The sequence below is a fragment of the Myotis myotis genome, unplaced genomic scaffold (assembly GCF_014108235.1).
Source record: "Myotis myotis isolate mMyoMyo1 unplaced genomic scaffold, mMyoMyo1.p scaffold_m19_p_11, whole genome shotgun sequence".
Lineage (NCBI taxonomy): Eukaryota > Metazoa > Chordata > Mammalia > Chiroptera > Vespertilionidae > Myotis > Myotis myotis.
The window spans coordinates 44724513-44749191 of record NW_023416315.1 but is presented as its reverse complement, the minus strand read 5'-3'; the positions used below and the strand labels follow the sequence as shown (position 1 = coordinate 44749191).

Here is a 24679-nt window from a genome sequence, read left to right as displayed (position 1 = left end):
TTAAACTTCTATTGATTTGCAAATTAAATAAAGTCATAGTTGGAATTACATTGTCTGACGTGGTCTGAATAGTGAGTAATAATATGGATTAGTCCAATTTGTCTGGTTGAAAAATCATCAGAGGAAACTGCTCACTTCTTTGGGCATGCTACTTTCATATATTTGAAGATGCTCCTGATGATAAGATTTACTGTTATCTGTTAAGGAAAAGAGAGCCATAAAAATCATTTATCAATAGTCCATTAACCCGTATCCTAATCTTCAAGACCTGCTTCTGGAACTTGCAATCACAATTTGTGAAAATACTTCATAGTATTTTCTTTTCTCTTTTGAAATGTCAGACAAATAAATAGAAAGAATGTTGAGCTTTACATAAAACAAATTCAAAAAATAAAATTTAATTAGAAAGGTGAATTCTGGTGCTGTTATTTCTATGATATTGAATCTCTCAATATATCTAGTTGTAAAACTAGGATGTTCGTCCATATTTTAATCTTCCCCCTTAATTTTTTCAGTTGTTAAACAGTATAATCCTACTTGCTTATTAAGTTGGCTTTCTTTTTGTGTATTCTAGACTGCTGTATATACTTTAGTGGCAAAAGATAAAATATCTGCCTCAGTTGGCTGCTCAGTGGTTGGAGTGTTTACCCGAGGACTGAAGGGTCTCGGGTTCAATTCCGGTCAAGGGCATGCACCTCGGTTGCAGGCTTGATCCCAGCCCCGGTCAGCGCGGGTGTGGGAGCCAACCAATCAATGTGTCTCTTTCACATCAATTTTTCTCTCTGTCTGTCTCTCCCCCTCCCTTCCACACTCTCTAAAAATCAATGGGAAAAAAATATCCTAGGGTGAGGATTAACAACAACAAAAAAGATAAAATATCTTAGCTCCTCTATGAGGATTTTCCTGACTGCATGTTCAATGGTGTCTTCTGCTTATTGTCAGAAGAAAATACAATGAAACCGGTCAGCAACTTAACTAAAACTGAGATTAACTATACCAAAAGAGCCAATTTTATAAGAGGATATGTACAACATTTTTTTTCTGGTGTGTTGGAGTTTTGGTTAAACAACCTGTATCATCAGATTATAATTATTAATAATTAATAAAATACTAGGAACTGTGCTACTCAGAAGAAATTAAAGACTCTCTTTTGACTCACTAAAGGCTTAATCACCAGATCTAAAATGAATTTAGAGATCATCCAATTCATTTTCTTTCCTGTGCATCTCCGAAAATAGCCAATAAATTAGCAACTGCTTGATCAAGAATTACCCTAATTGTTAAGAGAATGTCTTCATTGTATAGGCTATGGGCATCTCATCCACTAGCTTAATTTATTCTCTGTGAAGTGGCTCAAAATTGTTTCTATTCATTTTTCCATGTGGTAGCACTTTTATATTAAAGACAGCTCTTATGCCATTTATCTTCATGTTTTAGCTACATAATTGTAGCTAAATGTATACTAATCTAATTTTCTTTTAAGAATAAATATTTTGCTACTGTGGCTTTAAATGTATCCTGGATATCATTAAAAGCCTTGCCTAAAGGAGGTGCTTTTGGGAGAATGTATAGAAGTTTTTATTTCCTTGGCAGTGTTAAAAAACAGGATTCTTGATGAGAATTAAAGGAGAGGGAAGAATTTAGCTCCTTCAAATCCTTTTAGACTCTGGAGTGAAATCTCTGGGGAAATAGCAGAAGAAATGACAGAAGAGAATGAGCTTTAAAAATAACAAAATCTGCTAATTAGATTAAATTGGGGCACCTCCTTGCTATCATCATAATCATCTCTCTCACTTAGTGTTATTACACACACCAGGAGAAATAATGAGAACATTTTATAGTGAACAAACCGAAAGTCTGTAAAAAAAGTGAGACATTTTTAAAAATGTAGAAGTAGTCTTATTGTAGCTATCTTAAAAATTAGTTTATATTTTTGCATGTATGCAGTCTAGTGTCCATTATGTAAAAATTGGAATGCATTATGTAAAACCTAGATAATGGTGAGTGAGATTTTTATACTTCTAAACTAAAACTAGGATTTACCTTTTTTAGTCTAAATGTTTTAATTCTTTTGCACAATGAGACAGAGTAATATCTAAGTGCTACAGAAATTAAGTTTGCACTAGCATATATAAAACCTTCCAAAACCCCAGGATTTACTTTCAGCCATGTTCTGATAATATCCCTTTGCAAACTGACTATTAAAGATTATCTTCTATGGAAGCTCAATATATTTGATTCCGGTTACATAGAAACTTGCGATAAAGTTAGAAACATTGATTGCAAGTGTTTTTACGCACAGAGACATAGTATTTTGTCAAAATGTATACTATAGAAATTTTGATTATTTTTTACTGTATATTACCTTTTAGTAATGTTACTTTAAACCAGTTTTTGTGATATTACTATTTATTACTTCAACCTTGTTAACTCTTAAAATATATTATGGTGCAAAAGTGAAAGATTTGCTATTTTAATCTAGAGGTATTATGGTTTCACATAACTTTTATACATCACAACAGAACAGCAAAGAAAAAATAGAAAGAAATAATCAGATAAAGCAAAATTATTTTCTATGTTGGCATTCTAGTGTCCTACTCTATAAATGCAAAATCATCCCATTAAAAATAGAAAAGTTCATGCAAAATAGATGAAGTAAAAAGCTTGCTAAGCTGGAGATTGAAATTTTCTAATACATTCACTCCTATAGCTATTATGACATCTTATTTTAAGGTTGCTGGATTCTTTCTTCATTTCACTTATAGGTAGCAACCAAACTTAAGGGGGTCTCACTGGCTGGGAGAGTTGATACTTAATGGCTTAGATTTCTATTTCTTAGCTAAAACTGAAGTTAGATATTTTTACATAATTCTTTTAATACTGTCTACACTATTTGTCATGAACAAGACTTAAAAGTTATAATAAATAATTCTCTATTCAGGGAAACGTATATGTACATTTTTATTGCAGTCAGTTATTTATAAAATTTTAATTATTTTTTTAATGAAGGGTGAAGATAAAATATATTATTCATTGTATATAATAAAAGGAAGACTACACACTTTGTATGTTTAAATAAAGTCTAGATTGTGAATATGAATGCATTTTAGAATTAATTTTGTAAATGAAACAACATTTTGTCATTTTCCAGATACATTTAGCCTAGCAGTCATGTCAAGTTTGCTGTCTATTGTCATTGTCTATAAAAATAGCTTCTTTCTCCATTTATTAGGTGGAATAATTATACAGGATGCGGCAAAAGTAGGTTTATATTTGTGAGTACACAAAACAGAGTTTATTCTTGTGTTATTACTTATAAATTATTACATTACTTGTATTATTGATTATTATATTACTTTTGTCACACACTGTATATGCAAAAAGATAGGTTTTGCTTTGGCCATAAAATTTTGGCAGATATTGGGGCTACTGAAAGCAATATAGGTTAATCTAAACACCATCTTTCTACTTTATGCTACAACACATCTGTCTTATCCCATCATCACCTGGGAATTTTTATCTGAAAAAAAATGTTTTTATTTCTGATTCTAGCCTTGGTTGCATCATGCAATTATTGGTAAGGCTATTTCAGTGTCTTACCAACTAGGAAGGTATAAATAAGCAATTCATTAGTCATGCAAAAGTCAAATTTACTAGTTTTTCAGAGGTCAAATTCTTTCAGTTTTAAAAGGAGATGCTGCTTCATATGAAAAACATTCCAAAGATGAAAAAATGGTTTCTTTTTACAGAGAAGTAAATATTTTAAGTCCACACAAACTGAGGCATTTTATATCAAATTCTTCCCATTGCCTTAGAAAAACCTCATTCATAAATATAGCCATGTGGTATTATATTGCACTTAAGTCTCAGTTTCAAAGTGTTCTTGAGTTAATATTGTTTCAGTAATGAATCACTATAACATGTACCTTGTTCACAACGGCTATTCAGAGTAATCATTTGTGGTATTACTGTGATTGCCTGACAGATTATGTGGTGATTTTAGAGGGCCTTTTCCTTGACATCACTACCCCAATAGAGACTAGGAAATAAAGATCACAAACTAGAGTCCTAGACAATGGAACTCTATGACTAGAAAGTGTGCTGCTTTTGGAATTTCTATTTAGTTTTGGATAATGCAATTGTGCATGACCAATTTCTAAAACACAGTTAAAACCAAAAATATATTGGACATGGTTTCCTGTCATGTAAAAATATATACTCTACTTTTCTTAAAATTAATTGTTAAAAATTTATTCTTGCTTCCTTTTTTATTATCTTCAGAATCCATACAACTATTGTTACTGCTATTACTATTACTACATTACTAGTAACAGCTGATATTTATTGTATGTTTTTATACCCTAAATTTGGTATGTGTCACAGCACTGATTTCTTAGAACAGTTCTATCAAGGTAGTACAATTAGTATCATCCCCATCTTCCAGATAAAGAAAAAGGAATGAATAACTTATTCCATGTGACACATGTCAACTAAATCAGCGGTTCTCAACCTGGGGGTTGAACGACCCTTTCATAGGGGTCGCCTAAGACCATCTGAAAACACATATATAATTACATATTGTTTCTGTGATTAATCACTATGCTTTAATTATGTTCAATTTGTAACAATGAAATTGGGGGCCACCACAGCATGAGGAACTGTATTAAAGGGTCACGGCATTAGGAAGGTTGAGAACCACTGAACTAAATGGTAGAGTTAAGATTTGGACAAAGCTACATCTGCTTTTAACCAATAGCCAAGAAAATATTAGAAGCACCTAAAGCGTTCTGTGAATTTCAGGGTAGAGGTACAAGAGTGTCACATTGTGGCTGTTATCAAACATATCATTTTCATCATGGCCACTTGTCTCTAGGTACAATAGAGCTGCATCATGGGGCTATTCCTCAGGTGAAATGTCTATAACTTCCTCAATATGACCCCTCAATGGTTCTAACTTTTATCAGCATAGCAAGTATTTAATACAATAATTAACTCCAACACTACATTTTTATGGGCTTTGCAATCAACATATATGCATGAATATATTTCAATTTGGCTTACACAAATACATACTAGTAAGTAAATGTGTGTTTATAGCAGAATATATGTTAAAATATAATTCCACTTTCCATGTAAATAATGTGAATCAAATGAGATAAATCAAGAGTGAGTGACATTTTCTTTCTCATGCATATCAGTTTTGGTGACTCATGCTTCTGTAGCTAGAGTCCACCAGGCCATCTGGTGTGCAGAGTGGGTGCTGCTATGAACACGGAGACAACAAACTCATGAACCCAGAAACCCACAATCTCAGAATTCAATCAGTGTTACTCATTATATTTACTTGATGAAATTGAAAGTCAGGAAAAATATTAATTGTTTTTTTTTTTCTGATAAGGAATGAAAGGTTATAGCTGTCCTCTGTACACCTGGACATTCATCCTCATTCCCTTCTTCCCTTCTCCCCCCTTGCACCACACACAGGCTTTTAAAGTATCAACTCAAAGCCTCATCCACTGATGAGTCACTACAGTTATTTGTTCAAGTGATCATGCAGGAACACACCAAACAGAATGGTAGAAACATGAGGGATACCCTAACAAAAGGAACACTTGATCCTTTTAAGAGGAATATCATCAAGGTGACTAAACACAAAAGGATGCGGACAAATACAAATACTCGGTGATGCCATTAGGATGTGTAACAAAATCTTAAAAGCATATCAAACATAATTACATTAACAGCCTCAGCCTGGATTCAGATCTGTGCTTTATCATTTGTTATCCTGCTCAAAACTCAGCTTCACTCTGTTGTTTACATGGAGGTAATTGCAGCACTCATCTCGAAGAATCATGCTGAGGATGCAACTAGATACTACACAAAAAACAAAAAGGAGAGTTCTTAGCATGTAATAAAAGCTCAGATGTTTGGTACTGAAAAAGAATCTATCACAAAGGGATACAAACTGGGCTGGAATGAGAGCTTTACCAGGTTCTCTGACTCAGTCGCCCACCATCTATGGATCTAATTCATTGGCTAGAATTTAGTCCCATACCACACCCAGTGTCAAGGAAAGCTGTGAATTGCAACCAAGGTGTTGTTATAATGAAGAAGAAAAGAATATATGTTGGAAATGCAACCATTAATCTCTAACATGGTATGTTGCTATTAAATCTAAATCTGAACTGAACCTGTTGCTCATTCATAACAATCTATATATATAAAAGCCTAAGCGACTGTTACAACCTGACAACCGGCCAGTAGCTATGACGTGCACTGACCATCAGGGGGCAGATGCTCAATGCAGGAGCTGCCCCCTGGTGGTCAGTGCGTCCTCACAGCCAAACTCCCGTGGTCCCTCCCCCCAGCTGGCCCTGATTGGGCTGGGCAAGACAGCCCCAATCGGCCGGGAGGGACACCACCTGTGCACAAATTCGTGCACCGGGCCTCTAGTATATTGAATATTAAGCTATATTTAGACTCTTGATACCTAATGACCAACTGCAACATCATTAAATACTAGAGGCCCGGTGCATGAATTTGTGTACCAGTTGGGTCCCTCAGCCTGGCCTGCGGGATCAGGCCGAAACCAGCTCTCTGACATCGCCTGAGGGGTCCCAGATTGTGAGAGGGCGCAGGCCAGGCTGAGGGACCCCACAAGTGCATGATCGAGGCCCAGGAGGGATACAGATGCAAGCTAATCTACTGGTCAACTGTCTGCCCCTGGTGGTCAGTGCACATCATAGCAAGCGGTTGAGTGGTCTTAGCATATCATTAGCATATTATACTTTGATTGGTTGAACGGCTGACCAGCCGACCAGACACTTAGCATATTAGGCTTTTATTATATAAGATTATCCAAATTTCTCCTCCTCTACTCTTGACCATAAAAAAAAATAATAATGCTGGAAAAATACTAACACTTATCTGTTCCACTATCTACCAATTTTCACCTCAAAACACATACTTAGTCTGCCTTACACTGTGAAAACAAATGTGTAGTCACTCATTTCCTGGGAAATAAAGCAAGTTTATTAGTGAGAACACCAGTAAATTTACTTTCTCAGAACAAAAAAAAATCTGTCAAGTTCTTTTGTCACTCTATAAATTTAGTATACAGCATTCTATCAGATAGCCTTTATCCTGCGATTACAGGGAATGTGTAAATTACTAGAATGCCCTCCAGAACCACATTGAGTTAGTGTTACATTTACTAATATTAATTAATACAAATATTAATTACTTATTAATCACTAATTAATACTAATATTTTTTATTCCTTTAAGTTATCTAGACATACTTATGCCACCTGTGACAAAAATAATTTTACTTGTTTCTTTCCAATATTTATAGGTTTAATCAACCTGGTATTACATTGGCTGGGACCTTTAGTACAAAATTGAAAAGAAGTGGTGAAAGTTTACATTATCCTTACCTTTTTTCCAATATTAAAGAGAAAGCATTACATAGTTCACCTTTTAGTGTGATAGTTGTAGATTTTTTTGGTAGACAATTTTAATTAAATTAAGGGAGATGCCTTCAATCCCTAGATTTTTTAATGATGTTTATATCATAAATGGTTGTTGAATTTTACCAAATGTTTTTTCTGCCTCTGCAGATGATCATATAGTTCTTCTTCTATCTTATTTTTAAGGTGATAAATTACAATAAATGTTTTATGAATTATAATTTTAAATTTCTGAAATAATTGATACTTAGGCATGAAAACATATGTGTATGTAAGTATAAGATTATAAACATTTTGTTTGTAATTTTTATATTTATGTACATTAGAAATGTTATATATTTTCATTTTTGTAATGGCCATACCACATATTGGTATGATGATTATGCTGGTTTCAGAAAATGAACTGAGAAGCATTTTTTCCTTTTCTATTCCCTAGAATAGTTTGTATTTGGATAAATTTATTTCTTTAATATATGGAGAAATTTATCAACAAAGACATCTGGACTTGGAGTTTTCTTCATGGGAAAGTTTTAAATTATGATTTCAATTTCTTTTAGGTTGTTTTTCAGATTACCATTTTTATATTTTATCCTCAAGCCTAACTAAGATTAAGAACATTAATATAAAGTGAGTGTTGACAAGTGAAACTCAAGTAAATACAAGAATTCAGGAAATATGGAAAGGGTTTCAGTTTATATAGAAGTTCAAGTTACTGATGTTAGAAAATACAGAAGAGTGATATGAGTATGCTTATGTTCCATTTCTATTGAACACATATTATATTTATAATTTCAAAAATATTACATTTTTGTTTAGAAACGAATGTGCTATGTCAATGGATTTTAGCAATTTGAAGAAATTGTTTATTTTATTTTGTCAGATTATTATACATATATATTTCAATTTGAAATCAGTCAATTTATTAACAGACCAGATTACAAAAATAACCATGACAGGTACCTCAGCTCATCCTTGTAATAAACCTATTGAGCTGGTGTTTCCTGTGCCAGCATCTCCATCTTCTATAAAACGCGTGGTCTTTTACTTTATTCCACCTCATAGAGAAGGTACTTTGAGAGCTTGTTTGGAGGTTCTAGCAGGGGAGCGCAGCTACTCGTATACCCTTGAACGAAGACCGGTCCTCTCTTGGGGGGGGGGGGGGGAGGTCGTCCTCTTCGACCGAGCACGCAGCTTCGGGAGGGACGCACATGGATCGGTGAGGGGGGAAGGGGACACCCGCCTAGCCAGCCAGATCAGCCGAATCAACCCTGGCGATCAATGGGTGACAGATGTCGCAGCCAGATCGCCCTCACATCCGAGAAGGTACTTTGAAGGGCCACAGGAAGTTGTTTCAGATCCTCCATGAGGATGATGCCACATTTACCAAGAGATCAAGCAATTGATGTGTTGTCTGTCAGGGAAATTTGTTCTTTTTGACTTGGCCATACCACACTTGTAGATAAATTCATTTACTGGCTTCAGGTTTGGGTACCTCCATGCAATATATAGTCCCACAGTCCTCAGCATGTTAACGGAAGCCTTGCTGAGCCTAACAAAGGTGTCAGTGAAGATCTGAAAAAGGCGAAGAAACTGCCACACATTTCGGACTTTTGGGCTCACACTATTGTTACCTCTGGTCCTGGTGACAAATGCCAATTTGTGTTCCGCAGGTGCATAGAAGTCACCAGCTTTTCTTGCCATTCTAGCTGTCCGAGCTCACGTCTGTACATATGCCTATGTTCTTTGTGATGGTGCTCAGCATGTTCATGCATAAGCTTTCTCCTTGCCTTTCAAAGTATCTTTTGGGGGAACGCCTTTCTCAGGTGTTTGATCTTCAGCTCTGTGACATTCCTTGCCCTTTTCTCAAGGGTCCTGGCACAGCAGGAACTTTCTTCTTGTCCTCACCTTCCTGGGTTCCAGCTGGAAAACAGATTGTCCGGTTATTTTTATATATCACTGTAATTATCTAAATTCACCTGTTTTAAAACCCACCAGTTTTCTAGATGGTTCCTCCCTCTCCTCTGTCCACACACATAATAAGCAATCTATATGTATTAGAAAGTTAAATGAATTTTTTTGCATTTGGTTTTAATTATGTCGTCTGGTTGGTTCTTCTACCTCTGAAAATCAAGTATTTCCCATTTGAAATAATTTGAAGAATTTGCTTGATAGAAAGGATATCTATCATAAGTTTTCATGATTTTATTTTGAAAGTAATCATGCCTTTCTAATTCGAGCTAGCCTGAGAGAGAAAAGCATACTTAGTTTGTACTTATTAACTCCAGAACTTTTTTTTTTTTAACCTGGGTCATTCATGAAATAGTTCCATATGCCATTGTACAAAATGATATATTTATGTCAAATTATCTGGGTTTTTTTTTATAGTTGGTGATATTATATTAACTATCACTTTCCTAAAGCAAAGTAAGAAAGTAAAGAATAAAAAACAGAGTAATTATTTACATTGTTGTTATTCTCTCAAGAAAGTTTTCTTCTGTTTTGTATATTGCTTAGCATAAAAGATAGATTTAAAAATGCTTACTCTCCCAATGACATTTTTTAAAGAAATAGAACAAAAATTTCATTTGTGTGGAATCACAAAAACCCCAGACAGCTATCATAATCCAGACTATTTGATCTTTGGAAAAAATATTTATTCTGGTCATTTGCCCATTTTCAAAATTGGATTATTAGGGTTTTTGTTTGTTTGTTTGTTTGTTTTGTTTTGTGTGTGTGTGTGTGTGTGTGTATGTATGTTTTTAGTTGTATGAGTTCTTTATTTTATTTTTATTTTTTGCAAAGGGGGCAGAGGGAGGTGGGGCAGGGGGGAGAGAAGGGCGCTATGGAAGAACAAATAATTTTTTGGAAAGATAGATGGGAGATATGATAGGTTTTTTTTATTGTTTTATTGCTTAAAGTATTAAAAAGAATATTACATATGTCTCCTTTTTTTCCCGCCCTTAACAATCCACCGGCCTCCCCTACCCCCCAGTGTCTTGTGTCCATTGGTTATGCTTATATGCATGCATACAAGTCCTTCGCTTGATCTCTTACCCCACCCCCCTCCCACCCCTCAACCCTCCCCGGCTTTCCTGCTGTAGTTTGACAGTCTGTTCAAGGCAGCTCTGCCTCTGTATCTATTTTTGTTCATAAGTTTATAATGGTCTTTACTATCCATGAGTGAGTGAGATCATGTGGTGTTTTTCCTTCATTGACTGGCTTATTTCACTTAGCATAATGCTCTCCAGTTCCATCCATGCCGTTGCAAATGGTAAGAGTTCCTTATTTTTTACAGCAGCATAGTATTCCATCGTGTAGATGTACCACAGTTTTCTAATCCATTCATCTACTGATGGGCACTTAGGCTGTTTCCAGATCTTAGCTATGGTGAATTGTGCTGCTATGAACATATGGGTGCATATATCCTTTATGATTAGTGTTTCTGGTTTCTTGGGATATATTCCTAGAAGTGGGATCACAGGGTCAAATGGGAGTTCCATTTTTAGTTTTTTGAGGAAACTCCATACTGTCTTCCATAGTGGCTGCACCAGTCTGCATTCCCACCAGCAGTGCACGAGTGTTCCTTTTTCTCCACATCCTCTCCAGCACTTGTCGTTTGTGGATTTGTTGATGATAGCCATTCTGACAGGTGTGAGATGGTACCTCATTGTTGTTTTGATTTGCATTTCTCAGATGATTAGTGACTTTGAGCAAGTTTTCATATGTCTCTTGGCTTTCTGAATGTCCTCTTTTGAAAGGTGTCTATTTAGGTCTTTTGCCCATTTTTGATTGGATTGTTTATCTTCCTTTTGTTAAGTTGTATGAGTTCCCTATAAATTTTGGAGATTAAGCCCTGTATGAGTTCTTTATATATTTGGATATTAATCCATAATAAGATATATGTTTTGCAAATGTTTCTTCCATTCTATTGATTGTCTTTTCATCCTGTTGATTTTTCTTTTCCTTTCTTTTTTTTGCTGTGCAGAAGCTTTTTAGTTTGATTCAGTCCCACTTGTTAATTTTTTATTTTGTTGCTTGTATGGTTTCCAAAAATTCATTACCAAAACCCATGTCAAGGAGTTTTTGTTTCCCTAGGAGTTTCATCCTTTCAGGTCTCACCTTTAAATCTTCAATCCACTGACAGTAGAATTTTTATGACATAGTTGAATCTAAGTATTTCATTAAGCAACTAATTAAATCATTAAGCACATTTGTTTTTGATTTAATGTTCATTGGTAGTATATTTTACAAAATAGTATTAATAAAGATAGATCCATTATTTCAGTTTAGCAGATAACCATTTGCATTTTGCTAAAAAGCTTATCTAATTTTAATTATAACTTAATCCTTAGCAAATGTTAAAAAGTTACTTTCAAGTTTTAAAAAATCATTTAAATGTTTAATATGGTTTTTGTACTTTAGAATTAGTATCCTCTCCACTATATTATAAGCTACTTTCATAATGGGGATATACAATATTTTTCTTTGAAACCCTGGCACCAAGCAGGTGGATTGGTTGCTTCCTGCACTCACCCCAACCAGGGCAGGAGATCAAACCTGCAACCCAGGTATGTGCCTTTGACTTGGAATTAAACACCATCCTTCAGTTGGCGTGCCAACCCTCTGACCATTGAGTCACGCCAGCCAGGGCAATTTCTTAGTCTTTTTACTTAAATTTAAACCAAGTTCAACCATCTTCTGATAAGAAAATGGAGATGGACACACTACACTTATTTTGGTCTAGTGACCCAGTGATGGTGAACCTTTTGAGCTCGGCGTGTCAGCATTTTGAAAAACCCTAACTTAACTCTGGTGCCATGTCACATATAGAAATTTTTTGATATTTGCAACCATAGTAAAACAAAGACTTATACTTTTTGATATTTATTTTATATATTTAAATGCCATTTAACAAAGAAAAATCAACCAAAAAAATGAGTTCGCGTGTCACCTCTGACACGCGTGTCATAGGTTCGCCATCACTGCTCTAGTCAATGGCAACTTTACTTTCAAGGATTCATAAGTCACAAACAAAGACCAGGTAGAGGTGTGTTATTATATAAGAAACCCAGACTCAGAGATTGAGCAATAACCATTAGCAGAGACTGGTCTTACATAATCTGGAAAGCTGTCATAAACTGAATTTAATCTATGTCTCTCAGAGTTTACATGTCTCCCATTTCTGTCTCTCTCTGCGTATATGCTGTATTCTCCTATTTCTGTCAGAAGAATAGGCTTCTTCTGCTTATATGATCACCCTTAAATGACTCAGTGCTAGCAGCCTTAACCCCAACATTTGTCATTTGCCTGGCATTCATTATTGGTTAATTATAGTCTGTGTTCTTGAAATTCTTACTAGAAATAATCTGATTGGTTTAGTTCAGCCTATGAATACTTCATCTTCTTGTGTTTATCCCAACGTAAACAGTAATGCTCATGGCTATGGATTCATGTGATACCAGGACAGCCAGATCCAGAAACTCTAGGTGTGGTAGATACTCTGTAATGAGCCAATACTGTACTAATTTAAAGAGAGCAGTTGCCCTACATAATAGGATGTGAGGCTATTCCCTTTCTTTCTTTCTTCTTTCTTTCTTTCTTTCTTTCTTCTTTCTTTCTTCTTCTTCCTTCCTTCCTTCCTTCCTTCCTTCCTTCCTTCCTTCCTTCCTTCCTTCCTTTCTTTTTTCTTTAATTGCTCTCCATTTACAAACTTTTAAAGATAAATTTAGACAACATTTAAATAGTTTTGAAATTAGTGTTTTTGTTCCATTATCGACTTAGACTGCTCTGTTTCCATTACTCATCTTTTCTCCACTTTCAAATACTTGTAACCTACACAATGCTGAGGTAAGCATAATTAAGAAATAATTATGAAAACATATTTTAAAATGTAATATTTCTAGCCGAAACCGGTTTGGCTCTGTGGATAGAGCGTCGGCCTGCGGACTGAGGGGTCCCAGGTTCGATTCCGGTCAAGGGCATGTACCTGGGTTGCGGGCATATCCCCAGTGGGGGATGTGCAGGAGGCAGCTGGTCAATGTTTCTCTCTCATCGATGTTTCTGACTCTCTATCTCTTTCCCTTCCTCTCTGTAAAAAATCAATAAAATATATTTAAAAAAAAAAAGTAATATTTCTAAAGACTTTATCTCTCATCTGTGCTCTCACCTTCCCAACGATGACAGTGATGAAACAAATGAACACAGTATTGCATAGTGGCCAGTAGTGCAGGATTTGGAGTTAGATCATTTAGTTACTTATTCTAGCTCCATCTCATTCAAGCACTATGATCTTTGACCATATGTGTATCATGTAAGTTGCTTAATACATATAATTGATTGCAAATATTAAACATGAAGTAGGTGTTTAATAAATATCACTACTATATTATTACAACTACTAATATTACTACTAATCCTATCTAATAAAAGAGAAACATGGTAATTAGCATACGACCGCTACCCTTTCCATTGGCTAATCAAGGCAATATGCAAATTAACTGCCAGCCAAGATGGCGGCCGGCAGCCAGGCAGCTTAAAGTGAACATGAGACTTGCTTGCTTCAGTGACGGAGGACTCCAACATTCCCCGCCTGCCGCTGCAGGCCTCTGAGCTGCAACTCTAAGCAACTATGTTACAAATATAGAAGCTAAACAAAACCCCAGAAACCTGCTTTAGTCGCTGGGCTTCAGCCAGCAGGATTGCAACATTGTTTCAAATACAGAAGGTAAACAAAGGCCAGAAACCTGCTTTCAGCAGCGGAGGCCTAAGAGCTGGAGCCAAGCCTCAAGCTAAAGCTGGCCCAGAATAAAAAAAAAAGAAAAAAAGGAGCGGTTGGGAGCTTCAGTCACTCCCCAGCCTGAAAACAGCCCTCAGCCCCTCACCCAGACTGGCCAGGCACCCCAGTGGGGACCCCCACCCTGAAGGGTGTGTGACCAGCTGCAGACAACCATCATCCCCTCACCCAGGCTGGCCAGGCACCCCAGTGGGACCCTCACCCTGATCCAGGACACCCTTCAGGGCAAACCAGCCGGCCCCAACCTGTGCACCAGGCCTCTATTCTATATAGTAAAAGGGTAATATGCCTCCCAGCACTGGGATCAGTGGAGCCAAGAGGCCTCCCGGCACCAGGATCAGTGTGACAGGGGGCAGCACCCAAACCCCCTGATCACCCTGCGGCTCTGAGTGTGACAGGGGGCGGGGCAACAATCTCCCTATCTGCCCTGCTCTGTTGGTGACAGGGGAAGGCGCCACAACCCCCTGATCAGCCCTGCTGTGTGTGTGTGACAGGAGTCAGCACCCCACGCCCCTGATCGGCCCTGCTCTGTGTGTGACGGGGTAGAGCCATAACCTCCCCATCGGCCCTGCCCTGAGTGTGAGAGTGGCGGCGCTCCAAACCCCTGATCGGCCCTGCTCTGTGGGTGATAGAAGGCGGTGCCCCAACCCCCACCCCACGGGCCCTGCTCTGTGTGTGATGGGGTAGAGCCATAACCTCCCCATCGGCCCTACTCTGTGAGTAACAGGGGGGAGCTCCCCAACCCCCTGATTGGCCCTGCTCTGTGCGTGACGGGGTGGCGCCGCAACCTCCTCATTGACCCTGCCTTGAGTGTGACAGGGGGCGGTGCTCCAACCCCCCAATCGGCCCTACCCTGAGCGTGACTGAGGGTGGCATTGCAACCTCCTGATCCGCCCTGCTCTGTGCATGACAGGGGGCGGTGCCCCAACTCCCCAATCGGCCCTTCTCTGAGCCCAACCAGGGGCTGCACCTAGGGATTGGGCCTGCCCTCTGCCACCCGGGAGCAGGCCTAAGCCAGCAGGTCGTTATCTCCCGAGGGGTCCCAGACTGCGAGAGGGCACAGGCCAGGCTGAGGGACCCCCCTCCCCCCCGAGTGCACAAATTTTTGTGCAACAGGCCTCTAGTCTATATATATAAAAGCCTAAGTGACCATCACAACCAAACGGACGACCAAACAGGCTGCGTGGGGTGACCATGCCGGCAGGGGGGTTAGTGAGGGATGACCAAACAACTTAGCAGCAGGCTGCAAAGATGGCGGCACCCACAGACAATAAGGAGGAAGTATGCTAATTGACTGCCATGCCCTCAAAGATGGCGGCACCCACAGCCAATAAGGAGGGAGTATGCTAATTGACTGCCATGCCCTCAAAGATGGCGGCGCCCACAGCCAATAAGGAGGGAATATGCTAATTGACTGCCATGCCCTCAAAGATGGTGGTGCCCACAGCCAATAAGGAGGGAGTATGCTAATTGACTGCCATGCCCTCAAAGATGGTGGGCCCACAGCCACAAGATGGCTGACAGGGGAGGGCAGTTGGGGGTGACCAGGCCGTCAGGGGAGCAGTTAGGTGTTGATCAGGCTGGCAGGGGAGTGGTTAGGGGGTGATCAGGCTGGCTGGCAGAAGCTGTTAGGGGCAATTAGGCAGCTAGGCAGTTGAGCGGTTGGGAGCCAGCAGTCCCGGATTGTGAGAGGGATGTCCGACTGCCGGTTTAGGCCTGATCCCTATGGGATCAGCATCCCCCGAGGGGTCCCAGATTGGAGAGGGTGCAGGCTGGGCTGAGGGACAACCCTCCCCCCCCCACCCCCCCCCCGCACCAGTGCACGAATTCCATGCACTGGGCCTCTACTCAATTATATTTAACATTTATTAGGGTTTTTTTTAAGATTTTCAAATTAATGAAACATGTTTAATTACATTCTTATAGCTTTCCTACAAAGAATATATAAAATTTTAACATGAGCCTCATCAATAGCTTTCTGTCAACTTATCTTTTTGTAATATTTGTCTGTTGGAAAAATTCTATCTGCTGCATTGAGATTAACCCAAAATGTTTTGCTCTGTTTATCATAAGAATTGTCATTTTCGAGGCTGCATCACTGCTTTTACCCTATAAATATTTATTTCTCATTTTCTATTCTAATGTAAATAGTTTAGAATACTCTAGGATCTAGAGTCTAGGTCTTTAAGGGAGGAGATTAAAATATCTACTTTTTACTTTTTCACAACTTTAATTTTTATTCAATTTATATTGTTTTCAATTGTCTTACATTAGAAGAATAAAAAATAACTGAATATATAGCATTCCCTTTGAGTGAAAACTGTAAAACCTTAGTTGTCTATTTCGGAAGAACAGTATGGATGGCTAAAATATAAGTCATTCATGCACATAAACTATAAGCACAGAACAATCTTATCCATTGAGATAATTCACACTGTGGAAGCCTTGGTTTGCCTCAAACCTTGGTTTTATGTAAATGTTTATATCAAAGTGCAAATCAAGAGGAAGGTCTTTTTTAGATTAGTGTTAAACATGAGGATACATGACAGCGCAATTGCTGGTAATAAACATTGTCTGGTGCTTCCAATCTTATTTCCAAGAATGGCAGTCTTCAGGAGTGCTCACCAAACTCTTTCCAGGAAGAGCTCTTTGAGAATGGCAGCTGGCGTAGAGCCGTCACGACATTGAAATTCTTCAGCCAGTCATGCCTGGGAGGAGGATTATGAAACAGATGTACGGAAACCTTATATTTACATGTGATGAGAGTAATTCACGTGGTGATGAGATTAGACTTTTCTTTGGCCTCTCTAAAAGCCTAATGTTATTTAACTGAAACAATGATATGTTGCTCCAAATAGGTAAAATAAAATTACATCAATAATAAATATTTGAAATCAAATAGATGTTTTCTTAATCCCAGCTAAATTATCTTGTTTCTCTCTCTCTCTCTCTCTCTCTCTCTCTCTCTCTCTCTCTCTCTCTCTCTCTCTCTCTCTCTCCCTCCTTCTACGGTCAATGAGACTTGTGTTCAGATAGGTAGCAGCAAGTTCATAGAATGTTCTTCTGAGGTCACTGAAGTAAGTGTTTTTGACCAAAAACCTCTCAAAACCCAACTGTATTTTTGTTGTTGTTGTTGTTTCTATTTTCAAAGTAGAAATAATGTTTTCTTTTCGAAAGTGAGTGATTCTAGAAACTAGTTAATTGTTTTGATGTCTCTGGTTCATATTATACATTTTGTGCTTTTGGTAGGGGTTGCTCTTTATAATAATTTTAAAGAGAAATGAAAGTTATTAAGTCCAGTACACTCTGTAAAAGTATTAAATAGAATGTAATGCAAATACGTTTACATGGCCTTCAACCTATTTCCAAAGGAAAGGACAACATCATACTTGTTTTTGCACTGACATGCTTGATAGCACGTTTCAGACACTAATCTTTCTGGTGTAAGTGCCAGAGCCTGTGCTATTGGATAGGACTTGACATTTAATTTGAAACTCAGATGATGAGAAACATACCTAAGCAAAGGGATAGAAGGGGTATTTATAGAAAAGGGGAATCAACTTATTCATGTATTGATTTATTCATTCAATGTGTCTTTCCAAAACACCATGCTGTTTAATTGGATATTGAGAGAGTGAAATGGGCAAGTAAAACAAGACACTTTCCTTTAAGTCCTTTGAATCATTGAGGCGAGAACACTCATCTACATGATTAATATAAAGGCGAGTACAGATGAGTTCCAAGAAGCATTTTGAGTCCTGAGCTAAGCCCCAAACTGGCAGCCTCAGACTCTCATGTTGTTCTTATACTGAGTGTCTCTGAAATCTCATCTCAGGAGCACGGCTAGAAAGAATGCCAGATGGTGAGTTGTCTTTTAAATCCCATCCCTGGGTCAAAGTTGATGACCAGATGTAACAGATCTGGAAAAAGGACTCTAAGCCAGATGGAAAGGGCTTTTTAAACACACACACAAACACATATATACTCTATATATTTTAGGAAGACTAGAATCATGTTGTTTCTTTAGTAACTCATGACTTTTGTATCTATTTTCCAAGTAGAATCTTTAAAAGTTAAATCTATTAATATTAAGAGATCTATAGTATTAAGCTTATGTTAACAAAAGAATAGGACTTCATTTGTTAAAAACATTGTAATATACAAGCTTGATTGTAAATCAAGTGATTGTAAATCAAGTGGTAGTGACAGTAAGTCTTGATGAGTCCCAATCAGTGACCTTGAATCAAACTCCTTATTATATTATAAAAACATTCAGATGACCTTTCTTCCAAGTACCCATGCCTTTGGAGGCAGTTAGTCATTGACTTGCTCTCAATATCTTTTGCAGACTTACCATTCTTAGGTATTTATTCAGTCTATAAATATTCTTCTCCCATTTATTGTACCAGTCATCCAAATCAAAACACTCTGCAATATCGATTCCCCTGAAGCATGTGGTCTGGATATCTGAAGAGCCCGCTGGAAATAAAACAAGATCCTAAGTCAATGAAAATATGCATTCTTTTAATTCATTGCTGGGATCATAAGAAAACTAAAACACTTTCTAGAGACAAATAAAACAAAACAAACAATACACAAAAACAATAACAATAAAAATGTGAGACACTTAAGGAAGAGGGAAAATGGCCAGGGATCATACATTAATAATGAACAAAGAAACAAGTAAATATGTAGTAAACTGAAATATGTACTGTCTATATAAAATAATAAGGGCATTGAAATATGTATTGTTTATATAAGATAATAATAGCAGAGTCTAACTTATAGATTTAACAAAAAACAAATAAAATTCTGCATATTAATATCATATAAATCAGAAAAAGAAAGATTAGAATTAAAGAGTTCTAGTCTGGCTGGTGTGTCTCAATAGTTGAGCACTGACCTATGAACCAGGAGGTCATGGTTTGACTTCAGATCAGGGCACATGCCTGGGTTTCAGGCTCAATCTCCAGTGAGGGTGTGTAGGAGGCAGTCGATTAACGATTCTCTCTCAGCATTGATGTTCCTATCTCTCTCTCCCTCTCCCTTTCTCTCTAAAATCAATAAAATATATATTAAAAAAATAAAAAAAATGAATGGGGAACAGTTGAAAAAACCTTTAAAAAATGAAGTTCTAAGTATCTTGTATGATATATTATGGCAGTGGTCGGCAAACTCATCAGTCAACAGAGCCAAATATCAACAGTACAATGATTGAAATTTCTTTTGAGAGCCAAATTTTTTAAACTTAAACTATATAGGTAGGTACATTGTTATTAACTTCATTAGGGTACTCCTAAGCTGGCCTTTGCTAAAAACGTCCTCATTTTATAATAATAAAGCCACCAACACAAAATAATTACAATTCTTAAATTGATGACAAAAATACCTGTAGGATTTGCAGCTGGTTGGAAAAATACAGGTAACTTTATGCTTCGAGTAGGTACTTTTGTCACCCGCATGTGATTTGCGGACGCGACTAGCACTAACCACTGCACAATGAGACTGCTGACTGACCGGCTCACTCAACTCGTGCATGAATCGCTCACACCTCTCCTGCGCTGCGTGTCCCGTGGCCCGCCTGTGCTGCATCTCCTGTCGCCCGACCAACCGACACCCCCCACTTCTTCTAACGCCACTTCTTCAAAATAGACTCGCCCAGGCCCCAAACCGACTTTTGCGCATGGGCCACAAAGTTTCAATCACACTGTATGTGCATGCCCGCACGTGGTATTTTGTGGAAGAGCCACACTCAAGGGGCCAAAGAGCCGCATGTGGCTCACAAGCCAAGGTTTGCCAACTACTGTATTAGGGGATTGAGATACTAAATAACTTTTGAATCTTAAGTTAAATATATATGTAATTAAATTTCAAAGTATTCCTAGTCAAAGAGAAAAAATTAAAATGATAAAATAATTGGTATGCCAAAAATTAAAATATAAAAGGAAGCAGAAAAAGTGACATTAAGAATCTCTATATATAAAATGGCCAGTAGATATGACACGCACTGACCACCAGGGGGCTGATGCTCAACACAGGAGCTGTTGAGCTACAGCAACTTTTCAGAGTGCCCTCTCACACTCCAGGACTCCTTGGGGGATGTCAGACTGCCAGTTTCGGCCTGGTCCCCATAGGCCAGGCCAAGGGACCCCACCTGCTGGAGGGACCCCATTCATTCTGCAGATGCCTTTTGAACCCCGGCATTGCCCCAGGTGTAGCCATCCAGGGAGGGACTGTGAAAAGTTGGCTCCAGTGTGTGTCCAGCCCGTCTTGCCCAGTCCCACCCTGCTGGCCACCTTCTAATTAATTTCCTTTCAATGTGCATGAATCCGTGCACTGGACCTCTAGTGTAAAATAAAATGGTGGAAATAAGTCTACCAAATGTGTCAGTTATCACAATGGAATTAATAGGCCAAGCTTGACAGATATGATAATGAAGTAAAATCTATCTATGTGTATACTACCTGTATAAGGATAATATGGAAGATGCCAAAAACACATTTAATGACAAAACTATGAAGTAATTAGTTAACTTCAGAGTATAGGACATTCTAAGCGCAACTGTCCGTAAGTCAATGGCATGAAGATGGTGGTGAAGGTGGCATGGCAGAGATCAGTTCAAGAGCAAAATCTATTTATGTATGCCTTGAGAGACATACAACCCAATTTAATAATTGTACCTTGTTTTCCCTCGGCTGTGTGCTAAGTGGTTAGAGCATAGGTTTGTGCACCTAAGGGTCACAGATTGGATTCCCAGTCAAGGGTACATACCCGGGTTGGGAGTTCATTCTCTGGCCCCAGTAGGGGCATGTGAGGGAAGCGGCCAGTCAATGTGCCTCTCTCACATTGATGTTTGTTTCTCTCTCTCTTTCTCCTTCTCCTTTCATCCCTTCCACTCTATGTAAAAAGCAATGAAAAAATATCCTTGGGTGAGGATTAAAAAAATTGTACCTTGTTTCAATCATAATTTAAATGAGCCGAGTATAAAAAGACATAGTTTAGCAATAAGGGGAAATTTGCACAGGAGAATAATGACAGTCAATTTGAGTTGGACACAATCTCTTTTAAGGCCCGAGTTACCGAAGGTTCAGGGATTGGTTCAGAAGTAGAGATTAAGCATTTGTGGTACAAATACTACAAAGTTACACTCTGCATCTTCAGTGACAAAGAAATGATAACCTAAAAAGTCAACTACTTCACATACATGGTGCATACATTTGAAACATTTTATATGTTTATTTGGCTATATGTTGATGTGACGTATCCAATGAGACTATAAGCAGTTTATTTTTTCTAAACTGTCTTTTGAAACTTCCTATAGAGGGAGCTCTAGAGTTACACCTAATAAATTTTATTAGGCTCTGATGAACAAGATAGATCCAGAGACACTGAAGCATGCAACAGACTAATGAATTTCAGAGGGAAGGGGTATGGGGAGAGAGACTAAGCAAACAACTTATATGCATACTAGAGGCCCGGTGCATGGATTTGTGCACCAGTGGAGTCCCTCGGCCTGGCCTGCAGAGGTCAGTGGAACTCTGCGCCATTGCAGCCTGGCCTTACCTGCCAGCTCGTTGGGGTCCAGTCCACTGTCCAGGTCGATCCCACACAGCAGGAAGTAGTGAGCGAAGAGGCGGGCGTCCTGGGAGGAGCCTGAGCCCAGGCTGGGCACCTCGCCACTCCTGCTCAGCCCATCCTGGCCCTGCTGCACCTGCCCCTGCCCCTGCTCACATGGGCAGGGGGAGTGTCCATGGGAAAGGCTCATGCTGCCACAGCTGTACTTGCCAGCCATGAACCCCATGTCTGGTGCCCATCTGTCAGCTGAGCAGCGCTCCCGCTGTGGGAATGCACTGACCACCAAGGGGCAGCTCCTGCATTGAGCATCTGCCCCCTGGTGGTCAGCGCGCATCATAGCTACCAACCAGTCGCCCGGTTGCTTAGGCTTTTATATATATAGATATGCATAATCCATGGGCAGATAATAGTTTGGTGAAGGCCTGGGAAGGGGTGTGAGCAGGATGGATGGGGGTCAATGGCGAGAAAGAGGGACATCTGTAATACTTTCAACAATAAAGATAAATTTTAAAAATAATATTTTAAATAATCAAGGTGTAATTCTATAGGGTTCTAAATCAATATAATATAGTTAATTACTTTAATATTAAGGTAAATATTATAATATAGTTTACTATTACATAAAAATCAACTATCCCAATATATTTCCTCCAGTGCAGAGGTGTTTTAATGTCATAAAATACAAATGGAAAGCCTCAATTTTAGAAGGTAAAATTCTATCATCAACACATAGTGTGATTGAGGGCTCCCCCCTTACCCACAGATGAAGTCATCAATATTCATTTTACAACTTTCCTCCCCAACCCTTGTTTAGGTTGTATTTCCAGGCTGGATTCCAAGATTCAGCTCACTCTTCCCATTCACTAATCCTTGAATTTGCTCCCTGTCTTTTCTTTTGGATTTAACATTGAACATTTTAGAGCTCATTTATGTCTCTGCGTGAGACTCTAACTTTATTTTACTCTCTGCTTTATGCTTTCAAACCAAGATCAACACCAGTTATAGCCACCATAAAGTTCAGGTCTAAGGTTTCCAGACCAGGTGAGGGTCCATGTATTATTAATTCAATGAAAAAGAATTCCATTCTCTTATTTTTTTAAAGACATATTTATTTAGCATTATGCTCAGACTATTACTTTTGGCAATCAACAGCATGAGTTGCAAAAACACACACCAGACTGCATTAAAGCCCTTCGTTGGAATGCTTTACACTTTCCACAGAAAAGAAACTAAAATAACCTGTGATACAATTAGTCATAAATTCATCCCTCGAGATTTTTGCTCATTCACATAAGTATTGTCTAAAATATGTCTTCTTGAAGCAGCTAGGCCCTGCCACCACTGTGCATAGCCGAGTTCACAAATCTGTTGTAACCTGTAGCTTCCCTGCCACTTCTCTGGCTCTACTCTCTTGCTGAGCTTTGTTTCCTGGCAGTAATTAAAACCTTCTGCTACTACCATAGCTACTGCAGCTGCTGGAAGAGCCATAGCCCCACTGATTTTGTGGTTTGACAAAGAATTGGCCTCCACCACCATAAGGACCAGGGCTTCTGCCGCCCAAGTTTCCTCCTCTCATGGGTCCAAAATCTGAAGATTGGTGGTTGTAATTGCCAAAATAATTGTAGCTTTTGCCACCTCTAAAATTGCTTCCATCATTACCAAATCCATTACAGCCATCCCCACTGCCACCATATCCGCCACCACAGCTGCCACCAAAGCCGCCTCGATCACTGAAGTTTCCTCCACCACTGAAGGGTCATTCCCACCAACATTTTCAGAACCACTTTGGATGAAGCGCTGGCCATCTCTTGCTTAGATAGGGCTTTCCTTACGTCACAGTTGTGGCCATTCACAGGGTGGTATTTCTGAAAGACAGTCTTGTCTCCAGAGTCATGGTCATCTAAGGTTACAAAAGCAGAGCCTTTTCTTGCCACTGCCTTGGTCAGTCATGATTTCAATCAATTTTCCCTTACTGTTCAAAATAATCCCTTAGTTCTTCAGTGTCTTTGATACCACCAACAAACGTCTTTTTCACAGTTAAGTGGCACCAGGTATTTCGGAATCTTCTCCTGAGACAGCCCTCTCTGGTTCCACACTCTTTCATCCATCTTGTGTGGCCTTCATTCATAGCCACACACGCCTTCTCCACGGTGGCGTAGGTGACAGACCCACAGCCTCTGGAGCACACAGTCTGTGAGCGTCCCCCATGGCTCACCATGGCTCTCATGGATTGTCTCAAAGCTCAAATCTCTGATAAAGAGCTGCCACAGCTGTTCTGGCTCTTTGGGAGGCTCTGATTTAGACATGACGACTGTGGGAGGGGAGAGTTTAATGATGCAGAAAAAAAAGAATTCCGTTCTTTTAAAATGTGTTCATTAAAAAAAAATAAAAAGCAATTCTAAATCTTTTCTTTATTATAGGTCCTTCTGGCCAGGTTATTATAACACTTACATATCATGTTCAGACAGTCAAATATGTGGAATTTGCAGTTAAACAAAGTTGATGTTGACCATACAAGGGAAAAGATAGGTGAATACTGGCTGGGGTGGTATTATAGGCTGTTTCCTATACTATCTGTGATATAAACCAAGTCTCTTTATCTTTCTGGGACTTTTTTGATTTATTTATACAGTATACTAGTACTAGGCTTTTTTCTAAGATTGCTGCTTATTAAATTATATCTAGCTTTTTTATCTTTGTTAATGGTGCATCCTATGTCTGAAAACTTCCCCTGAGTGGTCTGGACTATAGAAGTAACACCTACCTTTGTGTTTCAATGGCAACTTATGTGACTCTCTGAGGATTATAATTAAATTGTCATCATTGCTTTTGTCTCCCATTAA

The 24679-nt window shown here is 38.6% G+C and overlaps 2 pseudogenes; both read right to left on the bottom strand.

Annotated features, from left to right (window-relative positions):
• Positions 1-5773: 5773 nt before the first annotated feature.
• LOC118666587 lies at positions 5774-22062 on the bottom strand (annotated as a pseudogene).
• Positions 22063-23274: 1212 nt separating this feature from the next.
• Positions 23275-24142, bottom strand: LOC118665707 (annotated as a pseudogene).
• Positions 24143-24679: the final 537 nt, after the last annotated feature.